The sequence below is a fragment of the Saimiri boliviensis genome, chromosome 11 (assembly GCF_048565385.1).
Source record: "Saimiri boliviensis isolate mSaiBol1 chromosome 11, mSaiBol1.pri, whole genome shotgun sequence".
In the NCBI taxonomy this organism is placed as follows: Eukaryota; Metazoa; Chordata; class Mammalia; order Primates; family Cebidae; genus Saimiri; species Saimiri boliviensis.
The window spans coordinates 85,177,111-85,200,828 of NC_133459.1; the positions used below are offsets into that span (position 1 = coordinate 85,177,111).

The following is a 23,718-nucleotide window of genomic DNA, read 5'->3' on the forward strand; positions in this document are numbered from 1 at the left end:
AGTTTCCCTTTTAGCTTTCCAGGTAAAACATAAGTAATTTAAAAAGGCAGCTCTTTCACTCCACCTTAGCTCCTGTGGACATTTGTTGTTTTCATTCATCAATATTTGTTTAGGTCCTTCTCTGTGCCAGGAGCTGTGTTATCTTTGTCAAGGTAATGGCAACCCACTCCCATTTCACCCACATCAACCTTCACACTTCAATATTATCCCTAACAGTAATTTCTACCTGCTTTTACCTGTAGGAAAATACTGCAGTGATTTTTCTCAGCAAACTTTTTTTTTTTTCCTTTTCTTTTTTAATTATTTAAGACCTTTATTAACAGGTGCTTGCAATTTGTTGACTGTTTGGAAAAAATCAAGTTAACTTTTATTACAAATTAAAAATGAAGTTCTTAAAAATCTCAGCTTGACCAGATATGAAACAATTCAAAAATCTTTAAAGGCATATTGAGAAAAACAGGCTTTTTTAAAAAAAACACGTTTGTTATTACCAAAAAGAGACGTCTTTAGGTAAAAATAATAAAAACGCCATGCTGCATAGATAATGCAGATAGTTCTACTTATCTGGTCAATGGACAAAAAGCAAGCACTGAAGGTCTTCAGCTCCAATCTTTTGTTCATTTCTTATTGCTGGAATTTCTTATTTCTTCTTGTTGGGTGACTAAACCGGATGATGGTAGAGATGGTAAGCCGGCATTTACTCAGCCCCGCCCTGCTCAGCCTCGGGAGCGGACGAATTCTCAGCTGGTGGATCGGCTGCTTTTGTCTCTTTGCCATCTTGTGGTTTAGGGTTTTCTGGGCGTCTGCGTCGGTAACTGAAGTCGCGGCGGTCCCGACGTTGAGGTGGCTGCTGACCTTGGGTCTCATCTCCTTGATTTTCTTTATCCTCTTCATTGCTGTCCTCTCTAGGCTTTGGCGAGGAGGGCCCCTGCGGAATCGTGGTCTATATCCCCGATACATATTCTGCCTCACTGGTCTCCCTTGTTCTCCTGCACCCTGGTCGTCAGCACCCTCCATCACTTCTCCCTGCACAGGAGGGTTGGAATATTGTGGTCCACGCCCATCGGGTCTCCGCATGTAGTCAGGTGGGAACCTTCACCTGCAGTAGGGCCGGCGTTGTGGGGCCTGGCCTTCGGGAGCACCCTGTGATCCCTGGTTCTTTTCCCCTCTCACTGTTCTGGTAATTTTGCTGGTAATTGCGTGGAGGACCCCTAAGACGTGGATAGCTTCTATAATGGTTATGGTCTGCTGCATATTTACTGCCTTGAATTGGAACGCCACCAGGACCTATAACATTTGCTGCCTCCGCAGCAAAAAAACCTTGTGTTTTACCTTTTCTCCTTCAACATCAAACTCCACAGTCTCTCCATCTCCTACACTGCGAAGTTACTTCCTGGGGTTATTCTTCTTTATGGCAGTCTGCTGTACAAATACATCTTCCTTGGTGTCATTCCTGTTGATGAAACCATACCCGTTCCTTACATTGAACCATTTTACTGTTCCCAAAACCTTCATTGTGATGATCTTCTTGTCCCCGCCAACAGGCACCTTGGATGTGAGGCCCCCCGGACCACTGCTCCTTCCTTGCTGCCTGCCCGTAGTGCTGGACTTGGTGTTGGTGGCCTGAGGGTTGCGGGGGTCGGGGGGGTGGAGGGCGGGGAGATGGGGAATGGGGGAGGGGGCGATGAGGGAGGGGTGATGGGGGATTGGGGAAGGCAGGAGCGGCGGGTGGCTGCTCACGGTTGTGGTGACGGTGACTGGGGCCGGCTGCGGCAGCTACGGCTCCTCCCGGGTTGTGATGGTAACTAGGCCGGCAGTGGCAGGGCTGCTCAGGGCTCTCTGGGGTCCGCTCTCGCTCCTGCTACCGATCGGACCAGCAGTTAAACTTTCTATAGGAATGAACTTGAGTCTAGAAGGAACACAGTTGTCACTGGAGTTGTATATGTTGATAAGAGCAGGGGAGTGAGATGGCTTCAGGACACTGAGACTGAGTAACTTGGCATCCCAAATTGATAGTTTGTAATTGATACAGGAGTCTCATTCTACACTTATCCTGAAGTCATTCTCTATGATCTACTGCTTACTGAAAGAAGAAATTAATTAATTAAGAGTATGTGCAAGGAAACCCAGGGGTTCAATATTAATGTAAAGTAAGTAGCTTACAGCTAGTCAAGTGGTTTTAACAACGTAGTTCAACTACAATCGAGGCAACCTCGAAAAGCATGGCCTAGGCCAGAGAAGCGTGTCTGGAGACTTTTACCACCTAAATGGTTTCCTCTATCATCAGTTAATTATTGTAGGCATGAGATCATGTTCTGTAGTTCAATCAGTTTTGGGGTCCATGACATTATTTAGATTCATGGCCATAGTTTCAGTTCTGAACTTCAATTAGCCATTTTGTAAATCCTGCCACTGGTCACATGGCTATGATTTCTGTTTTATAGTACTTGTCTCATTGCCTTGCTTTCATTTGTTTTCATGGCTCCTTTATTTACTGACCTACCAATTTCTTGCATATGTGTATACTCATTTTTGTTTTTCTAGAGCCTAATACAGTGTTTAGATGATCAATAATTGTTTACTGAGTGAATTAATAAAAGTCAAAGAAGACCAAAAAAAGCCGTCCCTGGTTCAAGACATGATTATTAGACAGACCAGTAGTGTGAAAATCAACCAACTTTTCATCACCTCCACTGATGAAGGATGATCTCCTTTACATGGGTTGGTTCTAGCTTCCTGGTTAGTTCTTCTGTTTCTAGGTGAAACTCTCAGAAGCCCCTTTTAATGCTGCCTCCTGCTTCTAGGGACCTCAGGTTATTCCTCCTACTCAGTGACACCATCTCATTAGTTTTGCAGAAAGGTGAGATTTACAACTTCTACAGAAGTTTTCCTGTACAAACAGGGAAGGAAGCTATAACTGGTTGAATTAGCACAACGTATTTGCCTGCCTTCCGGCTGCCATAAATTCTTAGGATGACACAGAATCAACATTTCAGATGATTCTATCTGGCTTGTAAATTGTCCTCCAAATTCCCACCTTTCCCCCCAACCTACACCTGGAGGACTAAGGTATAGGAATAGCTCTGACCTCTGACCTTAGAGCCAAGGTTAATTGGCAGCAAGATCACATGACTAACCACTCCTTTCAAAAATGCTACCAGATTATTTTTCAGAAATCTTTGATTTTCTTTTTTTTAACCAGGAAGTTTTTTATTGACAAAACCTCTATTCTAAGACTTCGCCCAAAATTCTTCAAAAAATGTCCAAGCCACACTTAACTTTTTGGAAACTAGACTCTCTGACAAAGAATTTGCTAGTGATTGTTAGCAACAGGTAGACCACAACTGGTCTTGTGACGTGTGAAGATTGTACACATTGCACTCTGAATAATAAATTACAATATATTTAGAAGAAATATTTATTAGTCAACCCAGTCATGTGTAACAAACTAAGAAAATACCTTTTATTTTTAGTTTCAAGACAGAAAAGAGGGTGGCAGGCTTTTGGCTAGTATACCTTAGGAAACAAGATGAGAAGCCAAAGGAAATCTTTCTTATTTGTATACATTTGAAAGAAGCAGAAGAATATGAGCTTTCTTTAGGCTGACATTGAAAAGTGATTGTGAATGACTTATAATACATGCAGAAAATGTAAGTAATTTCTTAAAACCATTAGTTGCCTTTATTGTGTCCTTTAGAGCCCCAGCCCCAGATAGGAAAACTCCATAATAAGCTTTTGGGGAGGAGCAAATATTGGCAATCATGCTTTCCAACAAGAGATTTCAGAGAAGTCACAAAACCAAAGAAACCATTTCCCTGGTTTCCTTCTGTTTGCTGGGCAAATATACAAAGCGTCTTGTCAATTTTATAGTCAATTATGCATACCAAACTGGGGAAAAAAAAAAAGCAGTGAGACACAGGTGTCACTTTTAATTTTAAGAAACACTCAGAAAAACTAATGTCATTCCTAGAGAAGCTATGTGCTAAGTGCTGGTCATTTTTTTTCTGTCATCTATCTCTTCAGTTTCAGCAGATATCATGATGTCAATGAAAACTCACAGGTGCTGCTCCTTGGACAGGACCAGTATCCGAAGGAAGGAGTTTAGAGAGCTCAATTCCTATTGGAGTGGCCCGGGCAAGTCGCTTCACTTCCCTGAACCTCAGTTGAGTCTAGAAAGTGTCTTCAATGGCCCATTTCAGCTTAATATCTACCTTGGATTGTCATACTTTCTGCCTAGATTCAAAACATTTGAGTTAAGACATAGAAATAAAAAGTTTAACTCTTTGCCAGTTAAAGAAGGAAGAAAGGGAGGGAGGGAAGGAAGGAAGGAAGGGAGGGAGGGAGAGGGAGGAACAGAGGGAGGGAGAAAGAAAGAAAGGAAGGAAGGGTGGGTTGCTATTTTTTATTCTGAGACTCTGTCGCCAGGCACCATGCTGGAGTGCAGTGGCATGATCTTGGCTTACTGCAACCTCCGCCTCCCAGGTTCAAGCAATTCTCCTGCCTCAGCCTTCCGAGTAGCTGGAACTACAGGTGTGTGCCACCATGCCCAGCTAATTTTTGAATTTTTTAGTAGAGATGGGGTTTCACCATGTTCGCCAGGATGGTCTCGATCTCTTGACCTTGTGATCCGCCGGCCTCCCAAAGTGCTGGGATTATAGGCCTGAGTCACCGCGCCCAGCCTGAGTTGCTAATTTATAGACTCCCCTGGGCTACACGTGGTACCTATTTTCCCAGCAGTAATTTTAGGGAGGAAAGAGCAACAGACACTCGGGGCAGCTCAGCTCTTCCACCCTGCTTCTCACCTGAGCTCGCCCATTCTTATTTGGCAGGGACCCCTGGGGATCCATCTCCCGTAACTGGACTTAAAAAATTAACAATCCTCAGAACAAGGATCACTGAGGAAAACCAAACCAAAACAAACAAACAAAAACCCTAACAATCCAAGGCAAACTCAGACAGGCCAGGTTCTGATTCTTAACCCCTTTAATACTATGCATTTAAATAAATGTATTATCTCAAAGAGAATGTTTGCTCACTATGGCAGAGAAACATTCACCTCCATTGCTGTGTATAGTATTTTAATATGATCAAAATATTTAGAAATCTTTATCTTTTTGTAGTGTAGAAGTTTTTGTTTTTTGAGACGGGTCTCACTCTGTCACCCACATTGGAGTGCAGAGGCACCATCTTGGCTCACTGCAACCTCTGCCTCCGGGCCTGAAGCTATCCTGCCTCATCCTCCTGAGTAGCTGAGACTACAGGTGTGTGCAACCATGCCCAGCTAATTTTCTAATTTTTTTTTTTTTTTTTTTTTTTGAGACAGGGTTTTACCCTTGTTGCCCAGGCTGGTCTTGAACTTCCCAGCTTATGTGATCCACCGGTCAAGGCCTCCCAAAGTGTTGGGATTACAGGCATGAGCCAACATTCCCCATTTAGAAGTATTTTTAAGTTTCAATTTTATTTATTTTAGGGACAGGGTCTTGCTCTGTTGCCCAGCCTACAGTGCACAGGGACGATTATAGCTCACCATAACCTTGAACTCCTGGGCTCAAGTGATCCTCCTGCCTCAGCTTTCCTAATAGCTAGGACTACAGGCTGGTGCTGCCATACCCTGCTACTTATTTTATTAAATTTTTTGGAAAGATAGGGTCTTGCTATGTTGCCCCAGCTTGTCTCAAATTCCTAGCCTCAAGTGATTCTCCTGCTTCAGCTTCCCAAGCATTGGGAGTATAATCGTAAACCACTTCGTCTGGCCAGAAGTTATTAAAAAGAACAAATTCTGACCAAAACAGGGCTCACAATCGGACAACTTTCAGTCATCTGGACTTGTCTCAAACAACATTCAGTCTTAGAAAAATAAGAGCAGAAAGACTTGAAGTCACTTGCCTAAGCACCCAAGCTGCTTCCTGGCAGAAGCCAGGGGCATCTTTGCCCTGTTTGCATGTGTGTTTGCTCATTTTAAGGTGACAGCAGCCATTAGGAAGTCTTTTCTTAAGTGAGTATCATATCAGGGCTGCAGTATGAATCAGGTAAACTCAACGTAGTTTTTGGCAGAGTTTTTTTTTCTCTCACATGGGGAAAGAACAGGATTTTTATAGAGTTCAACTCTGTGTTGTCCCCAGATACATCCTCCTCTTCCCCCATCCCTGGTAGCTAACTTTTCCATTTTGTAAAGCACGTGCTTCTTGGCAACAGACTCCTTTCCTGATGTACGAGAGCATGCAACCCAGATCAGACCAATGAATGCATTTTTTCCGTGAGCCTCAGACAGAGGGTCCCTGTGACCAAAGCTGCTCCCACCAGAGGAATGTCAGGACTCACTAGCAGCACTGAAATAATGCATGTTTCCTTCTTGGCTGTGAGAAGCACACAGCTCCAGGAAGTTGGTCATTTGAGCACCACAGCAGGAGTCATCTTCAGGATGAAGTGACAGCCTCAAAGGCAGAGCAAAGAAAAAGAACTAGATACAGGCTGGGCACAGTGGCTCATGCCTGTGATCCCAGCACTTTGGGATGCCAAAGCAGGCAGATCACGAGGTCAAGAAGTTGAGACCATCCTGGCCAACATGGTGAAAGCTAGTCTGTACTAAAAATACAAAAATTAGCTGGGCATGGTGGCGCATGCCTGTAGTCCCAGCTACTCAGGAGGCTGAGGCAGGAGAATCGCTTGAACCCGCGAGGTGGAGGTTGCAGTTAGCCAAGATCATACCACTGCACTTCATCCTGGTGACAGAGTGAGACTCCGTCTCAAAAAATAAAAGAAAGAAAGAAAGAACTAGATACTTGGTAACAATGTTGGGTGGCTTGATCAAACCTCATTTGATATTTCTGGATTTTTCACTTACAGAAGGCCTTATATCCCTCTTTATTGTTTAAATCAGTTGGAATTGTGTTTTCTTTCACTGCAGTTGAATCCGTTCCAACTGAGAGAGGAATAATGAGAGAGCAGAGTGATTACAGGATAAAGGTGGGGTCTGGGGGCCAAATGTCGCTTTACCATGGACCCGAGAGTAACTAGGTATATCTCCTTCACCTGAGGGCAGATATCCTAAACCCGTACTCTCAGAGACAAACACCGAGTCTCTGAAACCTTTACCCTCAAACAAATGAGGACAAATATTTCTTTGTTTTGTTATACTGAAATGATTAAGTCCAATATTTTTGTGGGAAAGAGAGATACCTCAGTTCACTGATGGGTGGTATGTGTGCGCAAATGCTGATGGAGAAGGCAGGGTTAGCTGGAGAAAACACATGCCATTGGGCTCCTTCCTCATCTGGAGAATGTGTGAAATCTCAACAGGCAGCAGAGAAGCAGCGCAGAAGGCTACTGCCTTGGCCAGAGGTTTCAGATCAGCTGCCCGGGATCTGGGTGACGCTGCAGAGTTGAGCAGAAACTAGCATGTGGAGTAAGAATGTTTAAAAGTTATATTTAAAGATAAACAGTTGTCTTAAAAACTCTTTCACTGGAGAGATTTTTTAAAAAGACAAGGGTTAAAATGTCACGGCTTATGTCGGGTATCGAAAACACGTCTTCCCCCTTTTCTGAGGGAAGGGTCTGCCATGGTGATTTAAGCAGAGAGAAAGCGGGGTGCTGGCGGCCCGAGAGGAGCCTGAGAAATGAAGGGAAGCATTCCCAGGGATGCAGAAATGCACAACGCGGTGCCTTCGTCGGCGTCTCTGAAACCTGATGGGATTGAGTTCATAACCAGAACGGGAGCAGTCCTATCAGGGCATTAGAATTCAAGAGAGCTAATTTGGGGGAATTAAAAAAAAATCGAGTGAGTATGGTATTGAAGGAGGGAATACTAAAGCCCAGGAGAAGGGCAGGCTGCTGGAATATCCACCATAATTAAAGCAGATTACAATTGCTCTGAGAAAAGAGGGACGCAAAGAGTTAGAATATCCAGTGCGCCCGTCGAGACTGATGGGACGAAGGCTCTGTAATGGCAGTGAGGAAATTGGGAGGGAACCCTAGAGAAATTTTTCATAATACCTATTCTTTTTCTTTTTCTTTTTTTTTTTTAAAGAGGAAATGATAATTATGACAAAAACCAGAATGAAAAAGCTGAATAAAGTAGCTACGTGAAAGGAGAGGCATTTGTGCCTCATACAGGGAAGCAAAGCAAGCAAGGCCACTAATACAAATGAGAACATATGAAGCAATATTGTGTTTTTAAACTCTTTAAAAATGAGCCACGGGGGGGGGGGGGAACAAAGAAACTTAGAAAAAATATACTGACACCTCTGTTAAAGTCACAAAGCAGAAAAAAATAATTTTGAACAGGTACACTGACATATTTGGAAATCAACAGATCTAGACGACAGACACAGGGTAGCTGTTAAATAAGACAGATGACAAATTTAGACCCAACGATTTTTTTCTCTCCCTTCAGAGTGGGAAAGGGAGTGTGGAGAAGGCTTTGCATCTGTTTGATTCTTTTCCTTCCTTTTAATTCTATTTTTTTTAAAAAAGGAACTACATCAGAAAGTTACCAGTACATTATATAGTAATTAAAATAAAATAAAGCAAAACAGACTGAGCCGTAAATGAAAACTGAGGAATGTTAACAAGCGAAAATGTGATTGTGAAAAGAAGGTAGTGACTATTAGCAGGACAACAGAAATAAACCTGGAAAATACCCCTTGAAAAGCCTGACAATACCACTTTAATGAAATGAAAAATTGTCCCACTCTCTGACACATCTGTGAGCATAATAGCAGCACCACTCACAGAAATGGCTGTACAGCAGATAGTCCTGAGCAGGTTCACCTGATGGCCTGTGAGTTAAGTAAGTATACATGTCAGTCAGCTGGCATCTCATATTTATGGAACAGTCATGATGTGCAGAGCACTGGTTAACCTTAATGAGCAATGCCTACCTTCAAGTAGTATGAGGCTACCTGAAAACAAGGTAATACTAGCATAAAGCAGTAAAGGCTAAGTGTATAAAATAGTTATAAAAATAGTTACTAGCATAAAGCAGTATAGGCTAATTGCGCTTTAGGCTCAGGAGAATACAGTACAGCTGAGACCTGAGTTTAGAATTCAGATATAGAAGACTGCAGAATTCTAGGCAGGAGTGAAAAGGCAGAATTATCCAACGTTACTTTTTTTTAAAGGTGGAGTTAGGAGAAGGCAATTGGTTTATCAGTCTACCTGGAGTAGAAGAATTCAAAGTGGCAACTGAGATCTCACCAACTCACCAAACATAAGCAATTAATTGAGGGATTATAAACCTGAAAGTGAAATGCAAACATCTAGAAGAAAAAAATAAGAAAATATTGTCATATTGTAATGATCTCAGGGAAGGGAAAGAGTTTTAAAATAAGATATAATAAACCACTAAACATAAAATAAGATACACATTAATTAAACTACATTAAAATGAAGACCTTCTTTTAATCAAAAGCAGCCATTAAGAGAATAAAAAAGCAAGCCAAAGACTGAGAGAAGGTAATTGCTATCTATATATCTATGTTATCAACACACACACACACGTCATATATATATATACATACACATGTATTTTTATATGTGTACATATATTTAAAAATATATGTTAAATGTCTGGCAAACAACTTATATATAGAATATATAAAGAGCTTCTATATAAAAAAAAGAAAGTTGCCAAATTTTTAAAAATGGGCAAAAGACTTGAACAGGCACTTCATAAAAATGATATCAAATGGCTAATAAGCATAGGAAAAAGTAATGCAATTAGTCATCAGAAAAATGAAAATTAAAATCATAATGAGATGTTACTACACACCTACTGATATGGGAGGGGAGCAGGAAAGTGCTGGGTAGAGAAGGGCAGGTCCCTGGCTAGGGCTCCACCCCCATGGACCTAGTGAGGACAGGCACTTCTGCTTTTGTGCTCAAATGTTACATTTTCCAAGACCACCCTGGCCCAACACACCCCCATCCTATGCCTATAAAAACCCAACACCCTAGCAGGCAGACACACAGGCGGCCAGACATCAAGAGAAGCACATCAGTGGAAGAAGACAGAAGCAGCTGGATGGCAAGAGAACATCATGGAAGCACACTGGAAGAAGAGTACACCACAGACGCTGGCATCCCTGCAGGCCTACAGGCTAGCAGGCCATCAACCAGTGGGATGAGGTGGAGTTTAGCCCAGGCAGTCAGAGGAGAGCCAGGGCCACCAAGCTGCCCAACTCCGGGGGAAAACCGTCTCCCTTCTGGCTTCCCCCATGGGCAAAGAGCTACTTCCACTCAATAAAACTTTGCACTCATTCTCCAAGCCCCTATGTGATCTGATTCTTCCAGTACACCAAGGCAGGAACCCAGGATACAGAAAGCCCTCTGTCCTTTCGAGGAGGTAGAGGGTCTAACTGAGGTGTTTAACACAAGCTGCCTATAGATGACGAACTAAGAGAGCAACCTGTAACACATGCCCACTGGGGTTCCAGCTGTAAACATTCACCTCTAAACACTGCCATTGGGTTGGAGCCCCACCGCCTCCCCGTCTGTATGCTCTTCTAGAGGCCTGAGCAGGGAGGCACTGAAGTAGCAAGCTATACCCCTCACATGCCCTGCAAGGGGGGTAAGGGAACCTTTCCCATTTCACTACTACAATGGTGAAAATTAAAGGACTTACAATACCAAATGTTGGCAAAGATGTGGAACAAATGGAATTCTCATGTATTACTTGCTGGTTGGAGTAAAAATTGCTTAAACTCCTTTGGAAACTATTTGGTAGTTTCTATGAAGCCAAAAACGTATATACTTTACCAGAAATTCTACTTCTAGGAATACACCCAACAGAAATGAGTGCTTATGCTCACACATTCTCTCTCTCTCTCTCTCTCTCTCTCTCTCTCTCTCACACACACACACACACACACACACATCCTCATAGCAGCTTTTTCATAGTAGCCCCAAAAGAGGAAATCATTTGTTCAAAAATAAGAGAATAAGTAAATTCTGGTATCTACATAAGATACAGTACTATGAGTATTGAAAAGGAACAACTCTACATAATGATATCTTATGCTCAATGAAAGAATAGTGTTGAATAAATGAAGCCAGATATAAGAGTACATGTTGTATAACTGCATTCATATGAAATTCAAAACAGGAAAAACCAATCTTGTTGATTATGGTTAGAATAGTGGTCACCTTTGGGAATATAATCTGGAAGGGGAATGAGAGAGCTTTCTGGGGGATTAGTAATGTTCTGTAACTTGGATTCAGTAATGGTTTCTTGGGTGGATGCATATGTAAACATTTCCTGATCTTTACACTTAAGATTTGTGCCCTTAATTGTGTGTAATTTACACCTCAATTTAAATGGAGGTATCAGAAAATACAATTGAAGAGGAAATTAAAAAAGAAAAAATATAAATATTTATTTCTTTTTACATCCTTCAGGATTTAGGAGTCAGATTATGGAAAGTATCTAATCACAGGACGAGGAAGCTGATTCTATTTTGTTGGCAATAATAAGCTGTTGTAGACTTCTGGGGCTAAGTTGATATTTTAGGATTAACTTGATATATATGGAGAAAAAATTGGACAAGAGAAGGACAGAAGGGAAACAAAGTCATTAAGAGATCAGATCGGCCTCCCAAAGTGGTGGGATTACAGGTGTGAGCCACCATGCCCAGCCTCCACTCATACCTTCTTAACAAGAGGGGTCCATTCAAGTGAAGCCTATCATAATGATAAAAATCAATCTGCCCCAGGAGTATTTGAGGTTTTCATCTGTAGGCAGAGAAACAGCTGAAATCATTTCTAAAATTATACCTTATCAGGTAAGTAGAGCATTCTATAAATAATAAAAATAATTTCTATAAAAAATGGAAAATCAAACAATCTAACCTAAGCTCATTTGCTTCTATTTAGTATATGATAAGTGATTAAAAATTTTTATGCATCATATGCTAAAACAATAATTGGTCTATTTTCTATAAAGAAAAATTAAACCAGAATTTATGACTACTTAAAAGGGCTAAAATAAAAGTGAAATAAGCAATTAAATTAACATGTGTAGATGATATAGTGGGATTAAAAAGGAGACTTGGAACTGGAAAAACTGAGTTCAAATCATGTTTCTGCTGTTTATTAGCTGTGTGAGCTTATGTAGTTTATTTCCCTGAGCCTCAGTTTTAAAACACGAAAAACAAAACATCTTCAAAAAGTTGGTGTAAGACCGTTATTAAAGCATCCAGCACACAGCTTGTCCAACAGCAAAATGTCATTCAGTGTTTGTAAACTAGAACCTGACTTGGGGTGGGAGAGGAAGTTTTTTAACAGATGAGTTTCCAGGTAAGTATTAAGTCCTCATTTGTTTATTCATTTGCCTTCATTAGTAATTTGGGAAATGAAGCAAACCAGATAAAAGTGAGAGTAAATTGTGGTCTAAATTGTAAGCTGTAGTTTAAAAAGAACATAAAGTGCTTCAAATAGGTGGTCATTTTCTTAGACCTATCGTAGGTCAAATTGATGAGGTGGAAAAAAATAGCCTTAGAGACTATTCGAAACAAACCTACAGTTCCCGGAACTCAATATAGGACTCAGAGATCTCTATCTCTTAAAAGGAGAGGCTACTATATTTGCATCCACCTCAACACTATAAGGAAAAGGAAAACACAGACTGGATTCAGAGTAGAACTATTCCAAATGGTTAATGGAAAAAATTTACCATGAAGAGATTAAAGAAAAGTCTGTGCAATTGTATTGAATGATGGCAGGGGTCTTGATTTGGTATTTGGCAGAAGTCTTCAAGTGTTTGGGATGAGGACAAAGAAAATTAACCGGGGACAGGAATAAAATTAACCTGGTGTAAAATAGCATTGTTAAGGAAAAAGAGCTAAACTTTGGCTAGGTAACACTTAGGCTGGATTTTAGGAAACAAAAATGACCTTTCTGACAGTGGGAACCAGCTTTAGGAGGAAGATAACATTAAATGAAAAAAATAACCCATGAAAAGGTGAATAATTGTCATCTCCCAGGAGATTCTGAAATTATCTTCTGCAAATGGAATTTAGGAAGTCTTCTTACCTATGCAGCTTACTCCCTGCTGTACTCTATCTCCATCAATGCTTAACCCTACTGGGATCGCCAATCCATTGATCCATGTTTTCAGTGTCCCTTTACTTCTGGTGACCTCACTTCCTTCACTTCCTAGCTTCAATTCCAAGTTCAGTTACTATAATCATTCCCTAGCTTATGGCTCTACCTCTCTTGCCCATCTCCAGCAGCTCTCCTACAGTCAAAGTGACCTTTTTAAAACGTAAGTGAGGAAAGCAATTCCTTGGTCAAATACTTCAGTAGTTCCTCATTGGCGTTTAGAAATGTGTATAAAAAAGTCATAGCTACAACAGAGAATACTAAACTTGGTATTTTCACATTAATCTACTATCCTCAAATGGGAGTGAGTGCGCTCCTCTTAGGAGTTTTCTAGCAGGGGCAAATAAAAAATTTCTTTAGAGGAAAGCATCTTCAATTTGGAGCTTTGTTATTTTCATAGATGAAATCACATAAATATGAGCCCATAACTTACAAAAGAAACCCCTCCAAATAGACAAGGAAACAAACCACCGTGAATGAACAGCAGCTGAAACAACATAGATCTAGACTCACAAGGACTTCATATATTAATTTGTTACACATAAAATATAAAATAAATACTCATATAATGTTTAAGGAAATAAGAGGGCATAGAAGTAAGTAACTTTCCAAGAAACCTTAAAAAATCCTTGAAAGTTTTGGGAGGGGTAAAAGCCCAAACTGAGTATGTGTGGATAAAAATACTCTAATTAGAAACAGATACTAATGGAGATAAAATTTATAAACTAAAACGTAGATCTGCATAAATTATTAAGAATGCCAGCCAGGTGCAGTGGCTCATGCCTGTAATCCCACCGCTTTGGGAGGCCAAGGCAAATGGATCACCTGAAGTCAGGAGTTCGAGACCAGTCTGGCCAATGTGGTGAAACCACGTTTGCACTAAAAATACAAAAAATTAGCTGGGCGTGGTGGCACATGCCTGTAATCCCAGCTACTGGGGAGGCTGAGGTAGGAGAATTGCTTGAACCCAGGAGACAGAGGTTGCAGTGAGCTGAGATTGCACCATTGTACTCCAGCCTGGGCAACAAGTGAAATTCCATCGCAAAAAAAAAAAAAAAAAAAGAAAAAGAAAGAAAAGAAAAGAATGCCATCCAGAGAGACAAGATAGAAAATAGGAAGTTGCACTCTAACTGGAGTGCAATTAAATTAGAAATTAATAATAAAGATAATTTAATTTTTGAAAATTAAAAACACTTCTAAATTTCTCATGAATCAAAGCAAACATCAAAATTAAAATATAAAACTCACTTATAACTAAGTAATGATGATAACATTACATATCAAAACTTCCATGATGTGGTTGAAAACAGGCTCTGAAGGCATTTATAACCCAAGTGTAAGAGACATTGAATACAAAATGAGACTTCTAACAGACATGTAGGAAGAGTTGTAAAGAAAAATATAGCAATTAAGAGAGTTGTAATAATCAAAGAGTCTATAGCTCAGAATTTTCTGGGATTGACAAAATAGATGAATCCAGACACAACAAACACAATTTGCCAAGCACTATAACTAAGATATCCACAACTAGACATATTACAGTGTCATATTACAGATCACTGGAGACAGAAAAAAACATCTTAGCAGCAGCCAGAGAGAAAAGGTGACGTGCAAAGCAATGGCAATTTGACTAGCAACAGACTTTGCATCAGTGATAATGGACACAACAAAAAACAGGAAAAAAAGAATCCATGTGTTGAAAGAAAATACACCTAGACTTGTGTACCTAGCAAAATATCTTTTAAAAAATGAGGAGGAAATACACAATTTTTAGGATAAATGAAACTTTTTAATCATATGTATCATTTAATTAATTTTCATTAAGGAATTTCTGACGAATAGACTTAAAAATGAGCTCAGGCAGGACGGTTGCAATGTGAACTAAAAAGGTATACAAATACCTTATTAAACTCAGAGATACTTTAAACAATTATGTTGTCTAAATAAATTAATTTAAAAATAAAGTTTAATTTATGGAGCTTAAAAGAGTGGGATTAAAATGCTGGGCAATACTAGCATATAAATTAGGAGTGGGTGGGTCATAGGAAAAGTGTTCTAAGACCTTCATGTTATTCAGGGTAAGACATTATTAAAGCTTATACTTTTGGTAGGTTAGCATACATGGTGAAAATTTCAAGAGTGATCTCTAAATTATAGAAATAGGATGCATAACTTTGAAACCAGTAAAAGGTATAATGTAATATTATAACAAATTCTCAGTCAATTACAAGAAACAAGAAAAAAGAACAAGAAAGAGACAGAATGGCAGAAATAAATATAAAAATATCATTACTTATAAGAAATAAAAACAAACAATATATATAAATTAAATCAGAGTTTGTCATATTGGATAAAGACACAATCCAGTGATATACTACTACAAGAAACACAACCAAAGTTGAAAGACATAGAAAGGTTGAAATTAAAAGCATGAAAAATAATAGGCAAATGCTAACCATAATAAATGTAGGGCTACTGTATTAAATCCAACAAGAGGCTTTAAGACAAAAAAGAAGCATTTCTGGGAGGACTGCTTATAAAATTACAATAATTTCAATTCCCAGGAATATTTAACTCTTCCAGGTGTGAGCTGACTAGTAAAATGGCCCTAAAAACATGAAAAGGAATAATTATAGAGTTATAAGGGGGAAAGTACAAAATCAAGGTTGCAGCAGCAGATTGTAACATGCTTAATACTTTAACTCCCGTAACTATTGATAAATCAATAGACAACACATTAGTAAAGATATAGAAGAATTTAGCTCTGTTATTAGCAAGTATAATAAAATGGACATCTGTAGAATCACCTCAAAACAGACAATACATATATTCAAATACATATGTGATCCTTATAAATTTACCACGATATTAATATGCACAGTAAGTCACAACAAATTTCTAGGAATTGTTATTACATAGATCATTTTGTCTAACTGAAGTACAATTAAATTAGAAATCAATAATAAAGATAATTTAATTTTTGAAAATTAAAAACACTTCTAAATTTCTCATGAATCAAAGCAAACATCAAAATTAAAATATAAAACTCACTTATAACTAAGTAATGATGATAACATTACATATCAAAACTTCCATGATGTGGTTGAAAACAGGTTCTGAAGGCCCTTTATAACCTAAAATGGTTACATTCGAAAAAAGGAAAGGCTAAAAAAAAAAAAAAAAAAATGAATGAGGTAAGTATCCAACTGAGTAATCTAGACCAGTTATTCTTAAATGTTTGTCTCAGGACCATGTGATACTCTTAAAAATTATCAGGGGCCCCAAAAGGCTTTTATTTATGTGGGTTATAACTATCATACAGAGTTAGAACTTTAACATTTAAAACATTTATTAATTCATTTAAAAATAATAAACCCATTTTATATTAACCTTATATTTTAATAAAAATATTCTCCCAAACAAAATAATTTAGTGATACACATAAAATTCTTTTACACTATTACAAATTTCTTTAATGTCTACCTTAATAGAAAAGAACTGGATTCTCATATTTGCTTCTACATCTAATTTCCTAGAATATGTTAGTTTGGTTGAAGTATATGTAGGATACCTGGTCTCACACAGACATGTACTGGGAAAAGGAGAGTATTTTAATAGGCTTTTCATATAATTGTGAATATTCTTCTTTGATACTATGTCAAATCTCCACTAATGGTAGTCTCTTAAAGGTTAATTGCAATGTGGATTTAACCACATCAATGAATGTTTCATAGTCTGTTACATTAAGATCTATTGGTATGTCTTGCACTTTGAATGAATCTTTTACCCAGGCATAATTTTGTAGCATCATTTATTGATCATCTAAAAATATTCATACACCGACTGACACAGATCTCCTGAATGTTTATTTCAATGTATTAATGGAAAAAAAACACTTGTTAATTTCACCACCAGTTTCATCAAAATGGTGTTTAAGCATTGGGAAGCTGTTAAACTCACAGCGACAGATATTCTATTTTGTTTGTTTGTTTGTTTGTTTGTTTGTTTTTGAGACACAGTCTTGCTCTGTTGTCAGGCGCCAGGCTGGAGTGCAGTGGTGCAATCTTGGCTCACTGCAAACTCTGCCTCCTGGGTTCAAGCAATTCTCCTGCCTCAGCCTCCCGAGTAGCTCAGGCCACAGGTGTGCACCACCACAACCAGCAAATTTTTGTATTTTTAGTAGAGATGGGATTTCACCATGTTGGCCAGGATGGTCTTGATCTCTTGACCTGTGATCAGCCTGCCTCAGCCTCCCAAAGTGCTGGGATTACAGGCGTGAGCCGCTGCACCCAGCCAGATATTCTAATTTTTATATGAAAGTTCAAATTTTAACATTGGTAATACATATTTTCAATGTTTTCTGTGAAGTGACAGTCTCACTTCATTCATTTGTGAGAAAATGTCTGACAAATACCCAAAGCTAAGTACTCACAGTTTGCTTAGTTCTCTGAGGTAAAAATTCTGTCCTGTGATGAAAATGGCTAGTTAGCTTGCAACTCCAACAAATCATGTAAGTTCTTTTTTTGAGAAAGGCATCATACTTTAAAATGCAGCAGAAGTGCTTTATGTGTAAATCCCAATTCATCAGACAGAATTCTAAGAAGATACGTAATCAAGGATCAAGTTTTAATAAAATTAAATAAGTTTTAGTGTTTTGTTAAAGACATTCCTAGGTGAACTGATATTCATTTTTATAGTGAGGGCACAGTGATGGAATTATCACCAACTTGATTTGTGCTAAGGTGCCGGTGATTTTATCCACTCTAGTTATTGTACTGCCAGTTCAATGTAACACGGTAAAAAAGTAACATCTAGCATTGTAATGAAACTAATTTTGATTTTACCTCCTAAAAAGTTCCTAGGGACCCCACAGAAGTTTATAGACCATGTATTGAGAATCCAAGAAAGCCAAGAGTAAACTGGTTCAAGCCAAGAGTCAAATCTTGCTCCTGTTTTTGTAAATAAAGTTTTACTGGAACACACCATGCCCATTAATGTACATATTGTCTATGGTTGCTTTCATGTTATAATGGCATAGGTTGATTAGTTGTAACAGACATTGTATGGTCCACAAAGCCTAAAATATTGACTACTTCACAGAAAAGTCTGCCAATGCCTGAATTACGCTGTATCAACAGAATAAATCCAACAGATGTACTTGAAGGAGATAATAAAGATCAGAAGTTAATGTGAAAAGAAAATGGTATGTGATAGAAACGATGAATAAAGACAAATAGTAATTCTTCGAGAAGAAGACTAACAAAATACAAAAATCTCTGACAGGGCCAGGCACAGTAGCTCATGCCGGTAATCCCAGCATTTTGGGAAGCCAAGGCAGGTGGATTGTTAGAGGTCAGGAGTTCAAGACCAGCCTGGCCAACACACTGAAACCCTGTCTCTACTAAAAATACAAAACAATGAGCTGGGCAAGACAGTGGGTGCCTGTAATCCCAGTTATTCAGGAGGCTGAGGCACAAGAATTGCTTGAACCCAGGAGGCAGAGGTTGCAGTGAGGCGAGATTGACTAAAAAAATTAAAGGATACTTATAAGCAATAATTATAATGATAAAAGGGGACTAAAAATATGCCAAAGACTTACAACATAAGAGAAAAATATAAAACATTTTATGCTAATTTTAAACTAAACACAGAAATGATAAATATCTAGAAAAATCTGAATTACAAAATCGGACAAAAAATAGACAATTACCAACTAAATTATCAGCACATTTAGTTAAAAATCTCATCTAGAAAAATCTAGGGATCAATGGTTTCAGGCAAGTTCTGTAGAATATTCAAAGGATGGATTATTTCAATCTTATAAATTTTTCTGTGAAACAGAATAAAAGGAATATATAATGCTGGTATTTTCCCTAATTTTAAAAATAGGCAAAAACAAAATAGCAAAGGTAAATTAGTCTAGTTCCACTTAGGAGTTTGACTATCCTAAACAAAATATTAGAACACTGCATATACTAAGTATGTAAGAAAAATTATTCAGCATGACCAAGTTTAGTTTATCCAAGTAATTCAAAGAAGGTTCAGGTAGGTTTGGAAACTTGATCAATATAATTACTTCAGTAATACAGCGAAGGAGAAAAATCAGTATAAAATTTTTCAGTAGATGCAGAAAAAGCACTTGGTAAAATTCAACACACATGCTTTAAAATGCAAACAAAAACCTTAGCAAACTAGAAGTAAAATGAACTTCTTAATGTAATAATTTGTTTGTAGAAAAACCTGTAATAACTACAAATTTTAATTATAAAAAATTAGAAGCATACTTTTTTAAATCAGAAAAAGGGAAAAGGTGCCCACTATTACCAGATCTATTCCACATTCTACTGGAGGATCCAGCCAGTGCAATAATCCCTTCACCTTACAAAAGTTAGTAAAATTAAGAACTGCCATTATTCTTGAATTATTATTTTCTACATTGGAAATATAAAATAATCTTATAGAGATATTTGGAACTAATATTAGAGTTTGGCAAGATTGCTGGATATACAATTAATATATCAATAAAATCAACACATAAAAATAAATTACTATTTATACCCTGGCAACAAAACAAGAAAACATACTCTCTCTTTCTCTCTCTCTCTACATATATATCTCTATATAGATATAGATATATATATCTATGTAAGCATTTATATAATATATAATTTCAACTGAAAATATAAGATGCCTAGGAATAACAAACATTTCAAGATCTATTTGGGAAAAATTTTAAAGCTTTATTGAAAGATCTAATAAGGGAGAAGTAAACCATGATCTTGGACAGAAAATCTCAATAATATAAGAATTTTAATTATTTCCAGTTTTAACTATAGATTTATTCCATTATATTACATCAAACAAAATTCCAAAAAAACTTGATAACGTATAAATTATGCAATTTACATGTAAGAACAAAGGCCCAAGAATTTTTAAGACCCTTCTGGCCAGATGCAGTGGCTCACGCCTCTAATTCCAGCCCTTTGGGAGACTGAAGCAGGCAGATCACTTGAGGTCAGAAGTTTGAGACCAGCCTGGCCAACATGGCGAAAACCCATCTCTATTAAAAATACAAAAATTAGCTGAGCACAGTGGCTCAAGCCTGTAAGAAAATTACTTGAAAACAGAAGGTGGAGGGTGCAGTGCACTCGAAACTGAAAGACAGAGCAAGACTCCATCACAAAACAAAACAAAGCAAAAAAAAAAAAAAATACCCATCACTACAACAAGAAAAAACCCAAACCCTTCTGTAGAATAATAAGCTAAAGGAGCTTGTTCTTTCATATGTCAAGATATATTATGAATACATAGTTTCTCAGATAATGTACTGGCACAGGGATAATCAAGTTGATCCATGCAACAGAATAGGGAACGTGCAGTGGAATCTGACAGTTGGCCTGCCATAAATTATTTGATGATCAGGTTTCCTAGCAGCTCACTGGGAAGTATGGATCACACAACAAATGCTACTTGCATTATTAATTATCCATATGGAAAAATGAAATTGAATCTCTGTTGTATTCACAAAAGCAAATTCCAGATGTATAAAAATGAAAATAGTAAAGACATAACTATAAAACCTTTAGAAGAATGTATATATGTTCAAGAAAATATAAAAATTTTTTTGCTACAAAAACAAGATTCGTTGCTCATCCAAAAGCACCATAACAAAAGTAAAAGGATAACAAGCTAGAAGATATTTGTAATACATATACTATGGGCTGAATGATGTCTGCCCTCAAATTCATTTGTGGCAGGCTTAACTTCCAATGTGATGGTATTTGGGGATGAGGCCTTTGGAAAGTAATCAGGGTTGGCTGAGGTCACGAGGGTGGGACACTCACATGGGATTAGTGCCTTCATGGGAAGACACAGCAGACGGGTGGCTCTATCATAGGAGGACACATAGCGAAGTCAGCTGTTTGCAAGTCAAGAAAAGAACCTTCACTGGAAACTGACCATGCTGGCATCCTGATCTTGGACTTCGAGCTTCTAGAACTTTCAGAAATAAATTTTCTGTTTAAGCCACCCAGTTTATGGCATTTTATTATGGTAGCCTGAGCTGATTAAGACAACATATAACCACAAAGTATTAATATCCTGTATTCATAAAGAACTCTTGCAAAGTAAATCAGAAAAAAAAAAAAAACCCTTCCAATCTGAAAAATAGGTAAAGTATTTGAACAGGCATATCACAGAAGAGGAAATACATCTGGGAAATTTAAGAAAAAATGCTAGGGCCATGGGCGGTCACGCATACCTCTAATCCCTTCACTTTGAGAAGCTGAGGCTGGCAGATCACTTGAGGTCAGGAATTCAAGACCAGGCTGGCCAACATGGTGAAACTCCATCTCTACTAAAACTACAAAAATTACCTGGGTATAGTGGTGTGCACTTGCAATCCCAGCTACTGGGGAGGCTGAGGCAGGAGAATTGCTTCAACCAAGGAGGCAGAGGTTGCAGTGAGTCAAGATCACACCATTGCACTACAGCCTGGGCAATAAAAGCAAAACTCCATCTGAAAAAAAAAAAAAAAAAAAGAAAAGAAAAAAATACTCAAAATCATTAGTAATCAGGGAAATGCAAATTATGATCATGATGAAATAGAATTCATATACACTAGATCGGCAAAAACTATGAGTTCTGATAATATCAACTATAAGTGAGGATATGGGAAAATAGACATATTTTGCTATTCAAACTAAAAACTGGCATGACCACTTTAGGAAACCACATAGTGAAATCAAACATTCTTATACCTGAGGATCTGGTAATTCTTCACCTAGATAAGGTACTCCTTACAGCAGAGTAAGTTTTAACCTGTGCACAGTGGTGAAATGATGTGTCAAGAAGCCATAGTGTGCTGTTGGGTCTGCTGAGTAGGGCTGGGACCAGCTGCAGTTCAGATTAATGCAGGTCTGACAGTGCTGTAATGTCAAACAGACTGGGAAGCTTCACCTGAGTGAATTCCTGGCATGTGTACAGGAGGAGATCTTCAAAGGACATGCAAAGCAGCTCACTAGAAAAAGGAGAATTAAATAAAAATGGTGGTATAGTCATAGACTGGAATATTACACAGCATTGAAAATGTGAAACTGGAAAAGTTCCCTTGTCCTCCTCGCAGGGTGTGCAATGGGGGTGTGGCTTGCTTCTTCAGTGTCCTGCTTCTCAAACCTCTAGGGAGCATACAGACGGGCAGGTTATGGGGCTCTGACCCCATGGCAGAGTCTACTGGTGAATGTTTAAGGCTCCTGAAGCCCCGGTGGGCGTGTGCTATCGTGTGCTCTGTTTGCCATCTATAGGTGGCTTGTGTTAACTGGCTCAATTAGATCCCCTACCTTCTCTCAAGAACAGAAGGCTTTCTGTATTCTGCGTTCTTGTCTTGGTGTACCAGAAGAATCGGATCACATATGGACTTGGAGAATAAGTGCAAGGTTTTATTGAATGTGGAAGTCAGAAGGGGATGTAGTAAGGATGTTGACACCTGGAGTCTGGTGTCCGGCTGCTCAGAGGCCTGGGCTTTCCTTTGGCCAAATTCTGCGTTGTTCTGCTTCTGCCAGTTGGTGGCCGGCCAGCATGCCGATGCCTATTGGCTTTCCTCTCCACGTCCAGCCGGCTGTCTGCTGTGCCTGCTGAAGGCGGTTTATAGGCACAGGGTGGGGGCGTGGCAGGCCAGGGTGGTCTTGGGAAATGCAACATTTGGGCAGGAAAACAAAAATGCCTGTCTTCACCTAGGTCTATGAGGGAGCCCTCGCCAGGGACCACACCCTCTTCCACTCAGTACTTCCCTGCACCACTTCTCTGTCACTTAAAGGGACCACACTCTTCTCTACCCAGCACTTTTGTAGCACATGGATAAATTCTAGCTACATTGATGAATTGTCAAATGTACTTCAGTGATAAAATCAAGTTGCAAAAAAAGATGCACGCCAGTACCATTTTTACAAATGTCATTACAAATCAAAGCAAAACACAATGTTGCTTAGAGATACGTATATGTAATGAAACAGGCAAGAAGAAATAAAGAAATAATGTAAAATTTAGACTCCTGGTTATTTCTAGAGAGAGGTGGGTAGGACTGGGTAGGGCAGAACCCATGTTGTTTCTTGCTGTTAAATTGGTGATAGGTTTATTACTGTGCTTTAAAACTTATATATATATATATGAATATAGGATCTTTTAAATACATTAACATTACATAAAAATGGTTAAAGTTCAGTTGTGGATAGAGACAGAAGAGGAAGGGGAAGAGGAAGAAAAAGGAAGAGGAAAAGAGAAAGACAATTTCTACTGTTCAGAAGGAAGAGGAGAAGGAAAGTCACCTAAGTTCCCATTTATCATGGAGTTCCACACAGGGCTTAGTTTCTAAGGTCGATTATGCAAAATTGTATTTCCAATTGTTCTTAATAACCATCTATATGGCTTTGGGTTTACTTACCCACTCTTAATCAGTTCTAAATAGTCTGTTTTCCTTGCAGTGTTGGAAAAGATTACTGTTTTTGTTTTGCTTTCCAGGAGACCACCAAATGATTTTTTTTTTTTTTTGGTTTGCATTTAGGAGCCAAAGCATTTTAAATAAATATGTTTTTTATTTTGTGTTTGCTAAACATGTATAGGTGAACC

General features: G+C 38.6%; 1 pseudogene; it reads right to left on the reverse strand.

Annotated features, from left to right (window-relative positions):
• Nucleotides 1-598: 598 nt before the first annotated feature.
• The window catches only part of LOC101032287 (Y-box-binding protein 1-like), a 33,665-nt pseudogene continuing 10,545 nt past the window's right edge, over nucleotides 599-23,718 (reverse strand).